Source organism: Mus pahari, chromosome 3, assembly GCF_900095145.1.
Source record: "Mus pahari chromosome 3, PAHARI_EIJ_v1.1, whole genome shotgun sequence".
In the NCBI taxonomy this organism is placed as follows: Eukaryota; Metazoa; Chordata; class Mammalia; order Rodentia; family Muridae; genus Mus; species Mus pahari.
In genome coordinates, this window is record NC_034592.1 from 8,886,086 (window position 1) to 8,905,556 (window position 19,471).

The window sequence follows — 19,471 nt, forward strand, 5'->3', positions numbered from 1 at the left end:
GTTCTGATGATGTCAAGTAACCTTGGTTTCTTTTGCTTCTGTTCTTATGCTTGCCTCCTGCCATCTGATTATCTCAAGTACTTGCTGCCCTCAATATAACTGATTGGAGCCTATCCTTCTTATAATCATGGTTGATTTAGGACTCCTCAGAGTCCAGCTTTCTCTGTGATCCTGTGATTCCGGGATCCTGTTAACCTGAAATTCTGGGTGTGTCAGAGTTCTTGGCAGTCAAGCTTCCTCTGAGACCCTGAGATCCTGGTGTGACCAAGCTCCTGTTATCCTGGGATCCTGGAATCCTAAGATCCTGGGCATGTTACAGCATCTGGAAGTGGTGTCTCCTCTGGGGACTGTGGGGCTGTCTGGTGTGTTTGAAACTAAGGTCAGCACTGATCAGAAGGAACCCAAGCTGCTGGTCAGGCAGGGCTCCCGTGTCCTTGCTCCTGCTGTCAGAGGCCTGTCACAATTGGTTTGGAACAGATGTTGTGTTCCACTCACCAGTTATCCTAACATCACGTGGAGGGTCCTCTGGAGACTGTGGGACAGTCTGCTGCATTTGCCCCCAAGGTGACCTTGAGCTGGCACTGACTGGAAGCGACTTTAGCCCCTGGTCAGGCGGGTTTTCTGCTTCCTTGCTGCTGGCACAGGCCCAGTGTGGTTGGACTGGAACTGATACTGTGGTCCACTCACCAGTGATCCTAAGATCTAGTGGAGGGTCCTCTGCGGACCGTGGGATAGTCTGCTGAGTTCAGGCCCAAGGTGACCCAGAGCTGGCACCGACTGGAAGGGCCCATTCATTTGTTAATGAACATCTAGGCCAGTTCCTTCTTCTTGCTATTATCAGTAGAATACCAGTGGAGACAGATGAGCAAATACTTCTGTTGGATAGAGATTCCTTTAGGTATATACCCAGGAGTAATATAGCTGGGTTGAATGGACTTTTATTTTTAATTTTTTTGAAACCTTCACACTGATATATATGGAGGTTGAGCTAGTATTTACTACCACCAATAGTATAGAAGTGTTACCAATATTTTTATGCCAATATTTTTTGTTACTTGGTCACTTGAGTCCTTGATGATATCAATTCTGACTGGCATTTTCAAAGTAGTTTTAATTTAAAATTTTTTGATAGCTAATAATGTTGAATACTTTGAGATGTTTTTCAGCTATTTTCATGTCTTCTTTTGATAACTGTTCTGTTCTGTAGCCCATTTTTGGTTGGGTTATTTCTTGATATTTAGTTTTTGAGATCTTTCTATATTCTAGATACTAACTGTTCCTATGCCTGTAGTTTGAGGTATACTTTCTACTTTTATTGTAGCAGTTTCAGAGTTTCTCATCTTATGCTGTGGTACCTAATCCACTTAGAGTTTATTTTTTGTAAAATTTGATAGATGAAGACCTAGTTTCATTTGTTGGCATGTAGAAAAACACTTTTCTCATCACTATTTGTTGAAGACATGCAGAAACCAACAGGAAATATATGAAAGAATGGGGAATAAATAACAGTAAGAAATAAAAAGAATGCTAAGGTGTGGAATTTCTGGCACAGTGGTGCTGAGTTAAAATCTGAAGTTCTCAGATTTCTCTGGCTTTAGGAAGCTCCTTAGGTGCTGGGTGGAGGTGGTAGAGTGGGAGCCATTGGTCTCTGTAGCCTCTGTGTTCTGTGTGACTCTGGTGTGTGGGGAATGAGTGGCTGCAAGTCCTTTCCTGGCAGTTTCCAGCATAACCTCTGTCCTGAGTGTAGTGTGCAGAACTACACTTCCCTTACAGCTTCTATTGCCCCTCCCCTTTCTAGGCAGTTTAATTGGGATTTGGGAAGACTTGCAAGCTGCCTCAGATTCTCAGCTCTCTGGTTTCCTTTCATGTTGAAAATTCCTTTGGATTCATAAATTCACTTACAAACTGTGACTTTTGTCAAAAAAGAACAGTTTACTCAGACTGTGTCCTATAACCTCCATTTTTTATACACTCATGAGAGAAAATACTGTATGTAAAACTTAATGTTATATGAGAAACACTGAAATCAACAACTCTTTTACTAAACACAAATTTGGAAACATTTCCTAGAATAGCTGATTGCTTTTTGTCTTTAATTGATCGATTATTCAAGGTTACTTTGACTCAACACATTTTCCCTTGATACACCTTCCCTATGACAGCAGATTGTTTAAAGCATGGCACTGGGCACTTATTATTTTCAGTAAAACTGTTCTGAATCTTCTTTCTAAATCATCATGTTACTGTTTCCAGATAATGAAATTGTGAGAGAGGAAGTAAAGTGTTTGAGAATGGAAAATAGAACTTAGTAGTTACTATTATTTTTGAAATGAGTACAAAATTCAAAGCTAATCAGTAAAAGAAGCTAATCAGTTAAAGAATAGATTAAATATATTAACTCAAATAATACAAATTTGAGTCAAGTATCTACAGAAAACATTGCTTCTGTACTTGTACTTGAGTATACATTTATCTGCACACACATGTATACTCACATGTGATCCACACACAGAAATTTATTCCCTAGATAAAACTCAACATTTCTATTACCCTGGCTTATTTTATCCAAGAATTTCTGTATCACATGAAATACAAAATAATATTTGTCCAGAATTATGTGGTTCATGAGGAAAGTAAATAATGGTGATTGATTATTAAAAATCATGAGGATTACAATTCAGTTGGAGAAGTTGGCTATAGTGAGTTGGATATGTATTTTTCCCAAGGAATGGATCAGAGATTATATCTCTTATAAAGAGTGCAACAAAGCATATTTTGCTGTTACTTGAAAAATTTCTTCCACTCTTCTTGACCAGGGATATAGTTCATTGGTTTTTAAAACACCTTTGAGATTTTTGAAACCATTTTTTTTGTAGATTAACTATAAAAAGAAATATTCTTTGTACACTACTGGATCTTTAAGAAGTTCATAATTCCTCTTTCTAGTAGGCAACAGAAGTTGTAATTATCCTTTTGTTTGTTTGTTTGTTTTGTTTAAATAAGATAAAAAGTGTGGGCGCCTTGCAGAGTCTGTGGAGCATGGTCCACTGTTGATTGCCTCATGACCTGACTCTGGAACGGGGACTTTAAAGTAAACCCCCTCACTCTATAACTTCTTCTAGGTTAAAACTATGTAGATTAATTTATAAATTAGTTTTCTTTATCTTGCCAATTTTGTGCCCGATATGGTTTTATTGCCACTTTATAATCAATTGACTAATAAAAGGTGAGTGAGATTGCAATTAGTTAAACCAAATGAAGAAATGTTGATTAAAGTAATTAAGCAACCATGTTTAGATGGGTGATAGTAGACAGCAACACAGCCAAATTATTCAACAGAATTTCAACCAATATTCAAATCATGTCATTTTTTAAATGTTTTTAAAAATAAAAAGAGTGGGATTTCTTTTTTAATCAGCTTAGTTTGTGCGGCAGGACACCCTTGGTTTATAAAGTCATGTTCCTTTCAGTTGCCTGGGTCATGCTTCTGACTCACTGTGTTGCCTTTGAAAATGAGAATTTTGGGGGGAATAAGGCTGCTGATCATCACTGTTTTTACTCGGTAGAGAAAGTAGATTTATAGAGACAAGAAGGCAATATAGAAAGCAAGCCTATAGTTTATATGCCTTCTTTCCCCTTGCTGAAGGATACATTAATGAGTTCTATGTTACAACTGGTATGGCAGTTGTAACATAGAAGTAGTTCCTACAGTCACTAAAAACTTCCTGTTTTTCTGCATAAGAACACAGAAATAGATTGCCATGTAGACACTGACATTCTCTTTGCTGTTTAAAACATAGGAAGAGTTGATACACCTTGACTCATGAGTTAATACTGATCATAGTTTTTAAAAGAAGAAATGAAATTGACTGTCTTGTCATTATTTCATGTGAAACCTTTTCCTTTCCAATCCACTTCTTTACCTAGTCTTCCTCATGTTGGTTACCACCCACCCTAGCCTTTGCCAAAATCTGGAGTTACCTCCTTTTTGTTTCTGACAACAGTTTCCTCTTAGTTCTAAATATACCTTATATCCACCTTTTATTTGACATTCAACATTAAATCCAGAGTCTTGTGTCTTATGTAGTAGCCTCCTAATGACCCCTCTACTCATCTGTTTCCTCTCTATGGCTCCCTTAACATTATCAAAATAATTTTCATCTTTATATGTAAACACAAAAAGCCTGGCATAGCTAAAACAATCCTGTTTAATAAAACAATTGCTTGAGATGTACTACCTCAGATTTTAAGCTGTATAACAGAGCTATAGTTATAAAAGTAGCATGGCACTGGCCTCAAAACCTTTGTCATTAGAATCTAATTGAAGAACTAAATATAAGTCCACAGACCTAGATATACCTGATTTTTGACAAAGGATCCAAAAATATAAACTATATCTACAACAGAGTTTTCAGCAAATGGTATTACTGTTCAAACTAGATAGCTGCATGAAGAGGGTAGATAAAAATAGATCTGTCTTATCACCCAGCACAAAGCTTAACTCGAAATGGTCAAGGATCTCACTATAAGACCTGATACCCTGAATCTGATGACAAGAGAAGAACGAGAGACCAAGACAAGTACTGATCAGGGCCCAAAGTTTACTTTTTGAGTCTGAACTTTAAAAGGGGAAAGCCCATCCCTCACCATGCCAGGCTGTTGCCTTGTCAAGATCGCCTCTGGAAGACAGGTTCAGCCTCTCAGCAGGTAGTGGTGTCTTGGAGAAAACAGCAGATGTGGCAGAACAATAGACCTTTTCTAGGTTGGGCTAGCTGGCAGTGGCAGAGCAGGTCTGAGCCAGCCTGCTCAAAACTTGGGGAGGGTACAGAGGTGTTCAACATTCTTAGACAGCAGGGAAATGGAAATCAAAACTATGCTGAGATTTCATCTTGCAGTCATTAGAATGGTCAAGATCAGTTAAATCAATGACAATCATGCTGGTAAAGTTGTAGAGAAAGGGGACCTTACTTTCTACTTGTAGGAGTGCAAACTTATACAACCACTGTGGAAAGTAGTGTGTCAGTTTGTCATGAAGCTGGGAATACATCAACATTAAGACCCAGCTATACTACTCTTAGATGTATACACTCTGCATCCTAGTACAGATATACTGGCTCATCCATGTTCTTTGATGCCCTATTCATGACAGCAAGAAACTAGAAATAGCCTAGCTGTCCACCAACTGATGAAATGAATAATAAAAATGTGGTACAGTTGTACAGTGGAATATATTCAGATATTTTAAAATTATGAAATTTTCAGTAAATGTCCAAGAGTGGTATAGCTGTGTCTAAAGAAGATCTATTCCCAAATTTTGGAGGAACCAGCATTTTTATTTCCATAGTGACTGTACAGTATTGCACTCCTACCAGCAATGAAGGTGTGTTCCCTGTGATCCACATCCTTACCACCAGGAGCTGTCACTTGTTTTATAATCTAAGACATTCTGACAGGTATAAGATGGAATCTCAAAGTAGTTCTGATTTACATTTCACTGATGGCTAAGGATGTTGAGCATTTCTTTATATCTTTCTCAGATATTTGAGATTTCTCTATCTGGAATTCTTTGTTTAGATCTGTTCTCCAGATATGACTCTGGATTATATGGTTTGTTGATGTCTACTTTCTTGAGTTCTTTATGTATTTTTGATATTCGCCCTTTATAAGAAACTTCTCTCATTCAGTAGGCTGCTGCTTTGTGCAATTGATGGTGCTCTTTGTCTTAGAGAAGCTTTGCAGTTTCAAGTGGTTCCATTTATTAATTATTGATCTTAGTGTCTGTGATATTGGTATTCTGTTCAGAAAGTCATACCATGTGCCAGTGCACTCAAGCCTATTTCCTACTTTCTTTTCTATCAGGTTCAATGTATCAGGTTTTATATTCAGGTGTTTGGTCCATTTGGACTTCTGTTTTGTGCAGGGTGATAAGTATGGATCTATTTGCATTCTTCTATATGCAGATATCCAGTTTAACCAGCATCATTTGTTGAAGTGTTATGGTTTTTTTTTCAGTATGAGGGAGGGGAAACTGTAGTTGGGATGGTTTTTATGAAAGAAGAATCTACTTACATTAAAAATTAGCTTGGTGATGGTGGCTCACACCTTCTTTAATCACAGCACTTGGGAGGGAGAGGCAGGCAGATCTCTGTGAGTTTGAGGCCAGTCTGGCCTACAAAGTGAATTCCAGGTCAGCTAGGGCTACATGGAAGAATCCTGTCATGAAACATATTAATAGTAAACAATTATGAAAATTTTAGGGGACAATGGATAGAACTAGAAAAAAAAATCATCCTGAGTGATGTAGCCCAGACCACAAAAGACAAATATTGTATGTATTTTCTTATATATGGATAGCAAAACAAGCTCAATGATATTTTTGTAACTTCCTGCCTCATATTACTTTGTGTAAGCATTATTATTTCTTCCCATTCTTTTGCTTATATAGTATTGTTTTCTTATATGGTGTGTGAGTGTGTGTGTGCATGTGTATTCCTTGTGTTTCTTCTTTTTTGTTTGTTCATCTTCTAATGAAAAAAATACATTCCCAGTCTCCATCTGCACTCTGGACCTAAGGTTGTCCCACAGCCCTCTGTGCACAAAGATTCTGCCAGGAGAGATCTAGTCTCCCAGAAGTGCTCTCACTCCTAAGCTCAGAGGTGAGATCACGTTTGTTCTAATAACCATCCAAAGTGGGACTTGCCAGGAGTGCACAGGGCACAGGAATAGCAGAACAGCTGGGGACAGGATCCTTCTGATCTCCATCTGCACTCTGGATCTAAGGCTGCCCCACAGTACTCCCCTTACCCCTTCCCAGGCACAAATCCTGCCAGAAGAGAGCTGACCTCCTGAGAAGTGCTCAAATACCTAAGATCACAGGCCCACAGGCCCACAGAAGAGAAGAGCTGCAGTCAGAGACAGCAAGACCACCTAACACCAGAGATAACAAGATGGCAAAAGGCAAGGGCAAAAACATAATCAACAGAAACCAAGGCTACTTAGCATCATCAGAATCTAGTTCTCCCACCACAGCAAATGCTGGATACCCCAACACACTTGAAAAGCAAGATTTGGATTTAAAATCGCATCTTACAATGACAATAGAGGACTGTAAGAAGGACATAAATAAATCCCTGAAAGAAATACAGGAGAAAACAGGTAAACAGGTAGAAGCCCTTAAAGAGGAAACAAAAACTCCTAGAGAGAATTACAGGAAAACTCAACCAAACAGGTGAAGGAACTGAACAAAACCATCTAGGATCTAAAAACAGAAATAGAAACAATAAAGAAATCACAAAGGGAGACAACTCTGGAGATAAAAATACTAGGAAAGAAGTCAGCAGTCATAGATACAAGCATCACCAACAGAATTCAAGAGATAGAAGAGAGAAAATCAGGTACAGAAGATTCCATAGAAAACATTGACACAACAGTCAAAAAAAAAAAATGCAAAATGCAAAAAGCTCCTAACCCCAAACATCCAGGAAATCAAAGACACAATGAGAAGACCAAACCTAAGGATAATAGGTATGGAAGAGAGCAAAGATGAATATGCTCCAAATGCAAGGGCAGCCACATTAATAAAAGAAACTTTACTAAAGCTCAAAGCACATATTACACCTCACACAATAATAGTGAGAGACTTCACTACCCCACTCTTATCAATGGAGAGATCATGGAAACAGAAACTAAACAGAGACACAATGAAACCAACAGAAGTTACGAACTGAATGGATTTAACACACACACACACACACACACACACACACACACACACACACACACATTTCATCCTAAAACAACAACAAAAACATGTAACATATACCTTCTTCTCAGCACCTTATGGTACTTTCTTCAAAACTGACCATATAACTGTTCACCAAACAGGCCTCAACAGATACAAGAAGATTGATATAATCCCATGCATCCTATCAGATCACCACAGACTAAGGCTGGTCTTCAATAGCAACAAAAACAACAGAAAGCCCACATACACATGGATGATGAACAATGCTCTACTCAATGATAGCTTGGTCAAGGAAGAAACAAAGAAAATAAGGAATTTTAGAACTCAATGAAAACAAATGCACAACATACCCAAACTTATGGGACACAATGAAAGCAGTGGTAAGAGGAAAACTCATAGCTCTGAGTGCCTCCAAAAAGATACTGGAGAGAGTATTCATTAGCAGCTTAATAGCACATCTGTAAGAACAAAAAGAAGCAAATATACCCAAGAGGGGTAGAAAGCAGGAAATAATCAAACTCAGGGCTGAAATCAACCAAGTACAAATAAAAAAGAAGTATACAAAGAATCAACAAAACCAGGAGCTGGTTCTTTAGGATAATCAACATGATAGATAAACCCTTAGCAAGACTAACCAGAGGGCACAGAAACAGTGTCCAAATTAACAAAATCAGAAATGAAAAGGGAAGCATAACAATGGAAACTGAAGAAATCCAGAAAAACCATCAGGTGCTGCTACAAAAAACTGGAAAATCTGGATGAAATGGTCAATAATCTAGACAGATACCAGATACCAAAGTTAAATCAGGATCAGATAAGCCATCCAAAATGTTCCATAACCTCTTAAGAAGTAGAAGCTGACATTAAGGTTCTCCCAACCAAAAAAAGCCCAGGACCAGATGGGTATAGTGCAGCATTCTATCAGAGCTTCAAAGAAGACCTAATACCAATACTCATCAAAATATTCCTTAAAATAGAAACCGAAGGAACACTACCTAATTCTTTCTATGAAGTCACAGTTATGATTATACCTAAAGCACACAAAGACCCAACAGAGAAAGAGAACTTCAGACCAATTTCCCTTATGAACATCAATGCAGAAATACTCAATAAAATTCTCACAAACTGAATCCAAGAAAACATCAAAACTATCATCCGTCATGATCAAGGAGGCTTTATCCCAGGGATGCAAGGATAGTTCAATATATGGAAATCCATCAACGTAATCCATTCTATAAACAAACTCAAAACCAAAAACCACGTGATCATCTCATTACATGCTGTGAAAGCATTTGTCAAAATCCAATACCCATTCATGATAAAAGTCTTGTAAAGATCAGGAATTCAAGGTCCATAACTAAACAGAATAAAAACAATATACAGCAAAGCAGTAGCCAACATCAAACTAAATGGAGAGAAACTTGAAGTAACTCCACTAAAATCAGGAACTAGACAAAGCTGCCTACTCTCTTCCTACCTATTCAATATAATATACAAAGTCCTAGCCAGGGCAATTAGACAACAAAAGTAGGTCAAAGGGTTACAAATTTGAAAGGAAGAAGTCAAGCTATCACTATTTGCATAAGATATGATAGTACACTTAAGTGACCCCAAAAATTCCACCAGAGAATNCCTATAGCTGATAAACAACTTCAGCAAAATTGCTGGATATAAAATTAACTCAAACAAATCAGTAGCCTCCCTATTCTCAAAGGATAAATGGGATGAGAAAGAAATTAGGGAAATGACTCTCTTCACTATAGTCACAAACAATATAAAATAACTTGGTGTGATTCCAACCAAACAAGTGAAAGATCTGTATGGCAAGAACTTCCAAGTCTCTGAAGAAAGAAATCGAAGAAGATCTTAGAAGATGGAAAGATCTCCCATCCTCATAGACTGGCAGGATTAATACAGCAAAATTGCATCTTGCCAAAAGCAATCTACAGATTCAATGCAATCCCCATGAAAACTCCAACTCAATTCTTCATAGAGCAATACTCAAATTCATTTTTAATAATAAAACACCCAGGATAGAGAAAACTATTCTCAACAATAAAAGAACTTCTGGGAGAACTACCATCCCTGACCTTAAGCTGTATAACAGAGCAATAATGATAAAAACTGCATGGTATTGGTACAGAGACAGGCAGATAGATCAATGGAGCAGAACTGAAGAACCAGAAATGGACCCACACAACTATGGTGATCTTTAACAAAGAAGCTAAAACCATTCAATGAAAAAAAGACAGCATTTTCAATAAATGGTGCTGGTTCAACTGGAGGTNAGCATGTAGAAGAATGCAAATAGATCCATTCTTATCTCATTGTACAAAGCTCAAGTCCAAGTGTATCGAACTTCCACATAAAACCAGATACACTGAAACTAATAGAAAAGATAGTGGGGAAGATCCTCGAGCACATGGGCACAGGGGAAAATTTCCTTAACAGAATACAATGGCTTATGCTCTAAGGTCAAGAATTGACAAATGGGACCTCATAAAATTGCAAAGCTTCTGTAAGGCAATTGACACTGTCAATAGGACAAAATGGCAACCAACAGATTGGGAAAAGATCTTTACCAACCCTATATCTGATAGAGGCTTAACATCCAATATGTACAAAGAACTCAAGAAGTTAGACTCCAGACAACCAAATAATCCTATTTTAAAAAGTGCTAACAGAACAGAACAGAGCTAAACAGAATTCTCACCTGAGAGATACCAAATGGTAGAGAAACACCTAAAGAAATGTTCAACATCCTTAATCACCAGGGAAATGCAAATCAAAACAACACTGAGATTCCATCTCACACCAGTCAGAATGGCTAAGATCAAAAACTCGGGTGACAGCAGATGCTAGCAAGGGTGTGGAGAAAGAGGAACACTCCTCTATTGCTGTGGGATTGTAAGCTGGAATACTCTGGAACAACCACTCTGGAAATCAGTCTGGTGGTTTCTCCAAAAATTGGACATAGTACTACTTGAGGACCCAGATATACCACTCCTTGGCATATATGCAAATGATGCTTTAATATATAACAAGGACACATGCTCCACTATGTTCATAGCTGCCTTATTTATAATAGCCAGAAGCTGGAAAGAATCCAGATGTCCTTTAACAGAGGAATGCATATAGAAAATGTGGTACATTTACACAATGGAGTACTATTGAGCTATTAAAAACAATGAATTCATGAAATTTTTAGGCAAATAGATGGAACTAGAGAATATCATCCTGAGTGAGATAACTTAGTCACAAAAGAAAATACATGGTATGTACTCATTGATAAGTGGATATGAGCCTCAAAGATCAGAATACCCAAGATATAATTCATGGAACATGTGTAGCTCAAGAAGAAGGAAGACCAAAGTATGGACTCTTCATTCCTTCTTAGAAGGGGGAACAAAACACTCACGGGAACAAATATGGAAACAAAGTGTGGAACAGAGATTGAAGGAAATGCGGTCTAGAGACTGCCTGCCTGGGGATCCATCCTGTATACAGACACCAAACCCAGACACTATTGCAGATGCCATGAAGTGCTTGCCATCAGGAGCCTGATATCGCTGTCTCCTGAGAGACTGTTTGAAAACTTGGCAAATACAAAGGCAGATGCTTGCAGCCAACCTATTGGATTGAGCATGGGGTATTTAGAGAAAGAACTGATGGAGCTAAAGTGGTTTGTAGCCCATAAGAAGAACAGCAATATCAACCAACCAGAACCCTCCACCCCCCCCCCGGCTCCCCCAGGCTTCAAGGAACTAACCACCAACCAAAGAATACACATGGAGGATCCCATGGCTCAAGCCACATTTGTAACAGAAGAAGGCCTTGTTGGACATCAATGGGAGGAGAGGCCCTTGGTCCTGTGAGGGATCCATGTCCCAGTTTAGGGAATGGCAGGGAGCAGAGGCAGGAGTGGGTGGGTGGCTGGGTGAGCACCCTCATAGAAGCCTGGGGCAGGAGGATAAGTTAGGGTATTTCAGGAGGAGAAACCAGGAAAGGGGATAACATTTTAAATGAAAATGAATAAAATATCCAATAAAAATTGGAAAAAAAGTAAAAGAGAAAACACAAAGTTGGATGGGTGGATGAGGATGTGGGAAGGATCTGGAAGGAGTCTATGGAGAGGAAAGTATGATCAGAATAAATTGTATGAATAAAATTTCCTAATAAAGAGGATTAAAAATAGAACAAAACAAACAAACAAACAAACCACAAAAAAGAAATCAGATGCTCTCTTTTCTCTTTTTGTCCAGAACAGACAAAGCAAAGAATGTTTTTGTTTTTTGTTTTTGTTCCTTTACTGTTCAAATAAAATATAAATAAACCCAGTTGGAAATTTTGCCTCTTGAATGTATCAAGCTCTCTACACACAGAGGCATTTCCCTTCCTACTACACTATTTCCCCATACCTTTATAAAGCTCTTATCTTTAGAACTCTGCTTAAATATCACTTTACAAAGAGACTTGCTTTAACAAAAGTGATTTGTGTCAGGAAACAGAGACTCTCATATCTATTCTTAGACATTTTTGAAGGAATGCTTCCAGAAGAGGGGAAGTGAAATATTTCAGAGTTAGAGAGAAACACTCAGCAGGGTCCTTACTTACAGGAAAAGCCCTCATGCTCTTGATCTCCAGGATGTTTGTGCACCATGCTAGTCAGTCACTGACTTGGCTCAGGATGGTAATGATGGGGATGGGCTCTGGGCGAGTCAATTTCTGTCCAGTTGAGAGACTCTCCAGAACCAAGTTCAGCTTTGAAACCGATAGAGGCTGATACAAACTAATGACGAGACGTCTGTTTCGAGCACTAGCAAACGGTGTTTGCTACAAATAGCCTCCACAGTAAGGAGTCTTGCTTAAGTCTCCACTGTGACATGCAAGTTACTGTGTTTAGTTGTCTGTGTAGCTGTCTGTCTGCCTATCTATCTATCTATCTATCTATCTATCTATCTATCTATCTATCTATCTATCTATCTATCTATCCATCCATCCATCCTTCTATCTCTATCTTACCTATCCATCACCTATTATCATCTTTTATACTATTTTCTTTTCAAAGTTAAAGTGAATTTTTCATAAGGATATTTTTTTTCTCTGTTGCAATGTTCCTAATGGTGAGATAAATACCTGTATATTGAAAGTAACAAGTAAGGAAGGTTCAGACTGACAGCTATTATGTGCTTAAAACATGCCAGGTACTGAGAATTCTAAACAATCTCATGAAGTAGTACTTCATATTTGTCAGAATAGGTTAGAAGAAATGTATCATTACTATCTTCTTTAACTGATGAGGATACTAAAATGTGTGTTAATGTATTAGGACGTTGTAGGTCTGGGATTCAACTCAGGCTGGGTCCACCACCCCCACATAACTATTTTTCAGTGTGGAGGGAATAAGCAACTGTGTTAGATTCTTCAAGCATTTCATATGTAGTTTCACATTTCATTTTTAAGATTTATATTAATTATGCCTCTGTATATATTAATCAGTGTTCTTCAGAGAAACAGAACTTAAGGAATGTATCTTTCTCCCTTCCTCTCTCTCTGTATATATACAATATATTATACATATATAATATATTTTACATTATACACATATTATATATAATTCTATATGTAATACACAAAGGGCATTTATTAGAATGGCTTCCAGGCTGTGGCCCAGCTATCCCAACAATGGCTGCCCATGACTGGAAGGTCCAAAAATTCAGTAGCTGTTCATTCTGTGAGGCTGGTCGTCTCAGCTGGTCTTCAGTATAAGCCAGAATCCTGAAGAAATGGGCTCTAATGCCAGTGAAGGAATGCACTTGCTAGAGTGAGAGCATGTAGGTACAAAAAAAGAGAGCTTCCTTCTTCCGTGTCCTTTGTATGGGCTTCCAGCAGAAGGTGTGGTCCATATCAAAGGAAGATTTTTTTCCCACCTCAAAAGATTTGGATTAAGAGAAAAAAAAAAATCCCTCACAGGTATGTCCAGTCACTTGGATTTAAGTTACCTCCAGCTGTAGTCTAGTTGACAACCAAGAACCGCCATTACAGTGTGTATGCCTATGTGTGGGTATGTTCATGTGAACAAGGGCCCAAGAAGGTCAGAAACATCAGATCTCCCTGGAACTAGTTACAGGTGATGGGGAACTGTTTCATGAGGATTTTGGGGATCAAATTCTGGTGCTCCGCCGGCACCTGTGACAGCGTCCTGTGTTTTAATTAGCTGTCCCTTACTTAGTCATTTGTTGTCACATGAAGAATTTCATTCCATACAGATTCATCCAACATTTGAAAGAGATTCTGCTCTACATTGGGCATTGCTATCTTTGTGGACTGGAGCAGTTTTCTTGCTCTTTATGAGCTTCTATGCCTTGAATTTAAAGTGAGTAGTTCTACCTAGGTGAACAAATCTAGAGTATAATAATGCTTGTTACTAGTCGTAAGGGTGTTTTATGAAAGAACCAACAGGTAAGTAAAACAGTGAAGTGAATGTGCAGGTATCTTAGCTTCCAAAGAATTGCTTGAAAAGCAAAGTAGACAAGGACAGATAAACAGACATTTCTGAAGCATTGCTCTCAACAAGCTTTACCTGTCTGCTTTTGTTAGGATTTGTCACTACCTATGCCACACTGGCTGGCCTCTGTCCATCTTGGGGTTTTCCTATCTCCCCCACTCATCATAACACAGGATTACAGCGATTACAGATAGTTGTACCTGGCTTTACATGGATTCCAGGGATCAAAGCTTAGGGCCTCAAGCTCGAACAGTGAGTGATTTTCACACTGAGCCATCTCCCCAGTCTTACTCTGATCTTTAAATGTTCAGTTCCTCTATTTACCTAGCTTCATAAGGCTCAGGCAAAGGATATAGCTTTTTGACTGAAATTAATCATCAGGCAACACAGGTGTATGTTGTAGTGGTTTAAATGCTCTAATCTCATGAAAGAAATCTAGATTTCCGGGTGAGCTATTTTGAGGCCCCTGGGGTAAACTAGAATATCAGTGCAGAAGTTGAAATCTCCCCACGTTTTATACAGTTTGTACTGACTCACACTGTGATAGCCTACACGGATTCCAGCTGAGAGCACATGACAGCCAATGATTGGCTTAGGAGCCAAAAGAGATGCTGATTGGTCTGAGCTTCACATTCTTTCCATCTTTAGGGCATGTGATGAGGGTCCTTCTACAATATGACTGTTAAATATTGGGGTTCAGGAGTCACCTCAAAAGACACATGAACACCTATCTTAGTCTGACAGGGATAGTTTATTGAGCATTCACCCCAGGATAGATCAATCAGGCAACAGATCAGACCTGGGAGTGGACTGTTACATTAAGTCCAGATCTTATAGGGTTTTCAAACCTGAAATCTACAAACATTTGTAGCAAGTTTTCCCACCAGTCAGGATTTAGGGATTGGGAACTTCCTCAGGAACATATCTTTGTTTTATATTTATCCTGCTCACATTGTTTTGGGTATTTAACTGTGTCTTGGGACTTGCCTTGCTTAACATTAATGTCTTAACTAGTCAGTCAGGAATTCAGTTACCCATTTACATGCCTTTTTCTGCCAAGTAGAATGCCAATTCCATGGGAGGTCTTGGAAACTTAAACTTTATGCGATCTCCTACTTAAAATAAAGTTTTATTCCAAATGGCATCTTGCATTGACACAGGGGTCTTTCTTATGTTGGGGCCCCAGGGACAGCTTATAAAGGCAAGAAATCATAAAAGCTCATACACAGGTGCAGGAAGTGCTGCTGGGCGGTTGGTTTGTGTCCGAGCTCATTGTGGATAACTAGATAATGCAGTTCTAGCTGACTTTTATTGTGATTTTCTTCTAAGAACACCAAAGCACAGAATGGAACAGAATATTCAATCAACTTGGGCATGATAAAGTTTTCTAGTATCAGCACAAGAGAAAGTTTCCTTATGACATGAGTAATAGCACAAAACGTTAGGCTAGGCAGGCACTAGTTACCTAGGCCTGAACATTTTATGTAGGCCTTAACATTGAACTCAGGGACACCTGACAGATGTAAGTTTTTGTTTTTTTTTTTTTTTGAGACAGGGTTTCTCTGTGTAGCCCTGGCTGTCCTGGAACTCACTTTGTAGACCAGGCTGGCCTAGAACTCAGAAATCCGCCTGCCTCTGCCTCCAAAGTGCTGGGATTAAAGGTGTGTGCCACCACCGCCCGGCCAGATGTGAGTTAATAACAGATTAGATCATGTCCTAACATGTTTGTGGGTAGCTTGTACTTGGAAATCTTCCTAGAAATTCTACTTTTTGCTTGAATTTAGCTGTGATTGTTTTCCCTAGCTTGTTTATTATTAAATACTTGTTGATTTTTGGTTTTGTTCCATTATTATTATTATTATTATTATTTAATGTCACAAGCTTTTGGTCTTACATAAGATTACATAAGGTCTGAACAAAGCAGATTTTTTTTTCAGGGCAAATTTAAATGGATATATTCAGAGATATTTAAAATTTTTCACTAGTTTATAAACAGTATAATAATATATAATATATAATATAAAATGCATATAATAATATATGGTTTATAAACCGTATAAATTACAATTGTACTGTCCAAATACATTTTTTAGAAAGTTTTCCTTATTAAATGAGAATCATTACAATGTTACATGACAAATTTTAAATCTAAAATTGTGCTTCAGTTTTCCTTTTTTCTCCATTAATTAATTAATTTATGTAATCACTTTACATCAGGTCTTTTTGTCCTACTAAGACCTTCTATTCTATAGTCTAAGCTTTTGAATTTTATTTTTAAGATCCTACATGTAAGTAAAGCAATGTTTTCTTTGTCTAGTTTCTCTCATTTAAAGTAGTGCCTTTTAAATTTATTCATGATGATACACATGCTGAGTCTCCTTAGAAAAACGTAAAAGCCGAATACTAATCCACAGTGTGTAAACGTTTCATTTTCTTTACTATTCATTCACCAGTGGACACACATTTCCATATCTTGGCTACTGTTACTATTGTTGCACTGAGCAGAAGATTGTAGGTATCTGGCTCCAGCTCTAGGCTGCCTTGGGCATGAACTTGGAGGTCAGTCCCATGGAAGCCCAGAGGACTCTCCATGCCCCAGGCTGGTGAGTGGAATGCAGCATCTGTTCCAAAACAATCATGAGGGGCCTGTGCCAACAGGAGCAGGGACACAGGAAATCTGCTCGAACAGCTGCTTGGGTTCTTTCTGGTCAGCACTGGTCTACCCTGGTTTCAAACACACCACACAGCCCCACAGTCCCCAGAGTAGACACACTTCCAGGTGCTGTAACACGCTCAGGATCTTAGGATTCCAGGATCCTAGGATAGCAGGAGCTTGGTCACACCAGGATCTCAGGGTCTCAGAGGAAGCTTGACTGCCAAGAACTCTGACACACCAAGAATCTCAGGTTCACAGGATCTCAGATTCACATGATCACAGAGAAAGCTGGACTCTGAGGAGTTCTGATTCAACTGGGATTACAGGAAGGACAAACTCCAGTCAGATATATTGAGGGCAGGGAGCACTTGATATAATCAGATAGCAGGAGGCAAGCATAAGAACAGAAGCAACAGAAGCCAAGGTTACTTGGTGTCTTCGTCAGGGTTTCTATTCCTGGACAAAACGTCATGACTAAGAAGCAGTTGGGGAGGAAAGGGTTTATTCAGTTTATACTTTTCACATTGCTGTTGATCACCAAAGGATGCAGGACTAGAACTCAAGCAGGTCAGGAGGTAGGAGCTGATGCAAAGGCCACGGAGGGATGTTACTGGCTTGCTTTCCTTGGCTTGCTCAGCTGCTCTCTTATAGAACCAAGACTACCAGCCCAGAGATGCACTACTCATAAGGGGTCTTTCCCCCTTGATCACTAATTGAGAAAATGCCTTACATTTGGATCTCATGGATGCACTTTCCCAACTGAAGCTCCTTTTTCTGTGATAACTCCAGCCTGTATCAAGTTGACACACAAAACCAGCCAGTACACTTGGCATCATCAGAACCAAACTCTCTCACCATAACAAGTCCAGGATATACCATCACACCAGAAAAGCAAGATATGGATCTAAAGTCACTTCCCATGATAATGATGGAGGACTATAAGAAGGAAATAAATAACTCCCTTAAACAAATACAGGAGAACACATCCAAACAAGTAAAAGAAATGAACAAAAATGGAAGTAGAAATCACAAAGGGAGACCTCTCTGGAAATAGAAAAACTAGGAAAGAAATCAGGAGCCATAGAAGCAGCATAACCAACAGAATACAAGAAACAGAAGAGAGAATCTCAGGTGCAGAAGATACCATGGAAAACATTGACACAACAATCAAAGATAATTCGAAGTGCAAAAAGATCCTAACCCAAAACATCCAGGAAATCCAGGACACAATGAGAAGACCAAACCTAAGGATAGTAGGTATAAAAAGAAGGAAGATTTCCAACTTAAAGGGCCAGTAAATATCTTCAACAAAATTATAGAAGAAAACATCTCCAACCTAAAGAAAGAAGTACCCATGAAAGTACAAGAAACCTACAGAACTCTAAATAATTTTGGACCAGAAAAGAAATTCCTCCCATTGCATAATAATCAAAACACCAAATGCACAAAAACAAAGACAGAGTATTAAAAGCAGTAAGGGAAAATGGTCAAGTAACATATAAAGCCAGACCTATCAGAATTACACCTGACTTCTCCACAGAGACTGTGAAATCCAGAAGATCCTAGGCAGTTGTCATAGAGACCCTAAGATAGCACAAATGCCAGCTCAGGCTACTATACCCAGCAAAACTCTCAAGTACCATAGATGGAGAAACCAAGATATTCCATAACAAAACCAAATTTACACAATATCTTTCCACAAATCCAGCCCTTCAAAAGATAATAAAGGGACAACTGCAACAAAAAGAGGAAAACTAAGCTCAAGAAAAAGCAAGAAAGTAATCTTTCAACAAACCTAAAGAAGATAGCCACATGGACAGAATTCCATCTCTAACAACAAAAATAACAGAAAGCAACAAGGACTTTACCTTAATATCTCTTAGTATCAATGGACTCAATTCCCCAATAAAAAGACATAGACTAACAGACTGGCTATATAAAGAAGACCCAACTTTTTGCTGCTTACAAGAAACCCACTTCAGGGACAAAGACAGACACTACCTTAGAGTAAAAGCCTGGAAAACAGTTTTCCAAGCAAATGGTCCCAAGAAACAATCTGGAGTGGCCATTCTAATATCAAATAAAATCAACTTTCAATCTAAAGTTCTCAAAAAAGATAAGGAGTGACACTTCTTACTCATTAAAGGTAAAATCTTCCAAGATGAACTCTCAATTCTGAACATCTATGCTCAAAATGCAAGGGCATTCATATCCATTAAAGTAACTTTGCTAAAACTCAAAGCACACATTATACTTCACACAATAATACTGGGAGATTTCAACATCCCACTCTCATCAATGGACAGATCCTGGAAACAGAAATTGAACAGAGACACAGTGAAACTAACAGAAGTTATAAAACAAATGGATTTAACAGATATCTATAAAATATTTTATCTTAAAACAAAAGGATATACCTTCTTCTCAGCACTTCCTGGGAGCTTCTCCAAAACTGACCATATAAGTGGTCACAAAACAGGCCTAAACAGATACAAAAAGACTGAAATAACCCCATACATCCTATCAGATTACATAGACTAAGGCTGATTTTCAATAACAACAT

The 19,471-nt window shown here is 38.4% G+C and overlaps 1 protein-coding gene across 1 annotated transcript in view; it reads left to right on the top strand.

Moving 5' to 3' along the window:
- Gpr158 (G protein-coupled receptor 158) overlaps positions 1-19,471 on the top strand; it is a 409,577-nt gene that overhangs the window by 89,110 nt on the left and 300,996 nt on the right. The window lies entirely within an intron of this gene.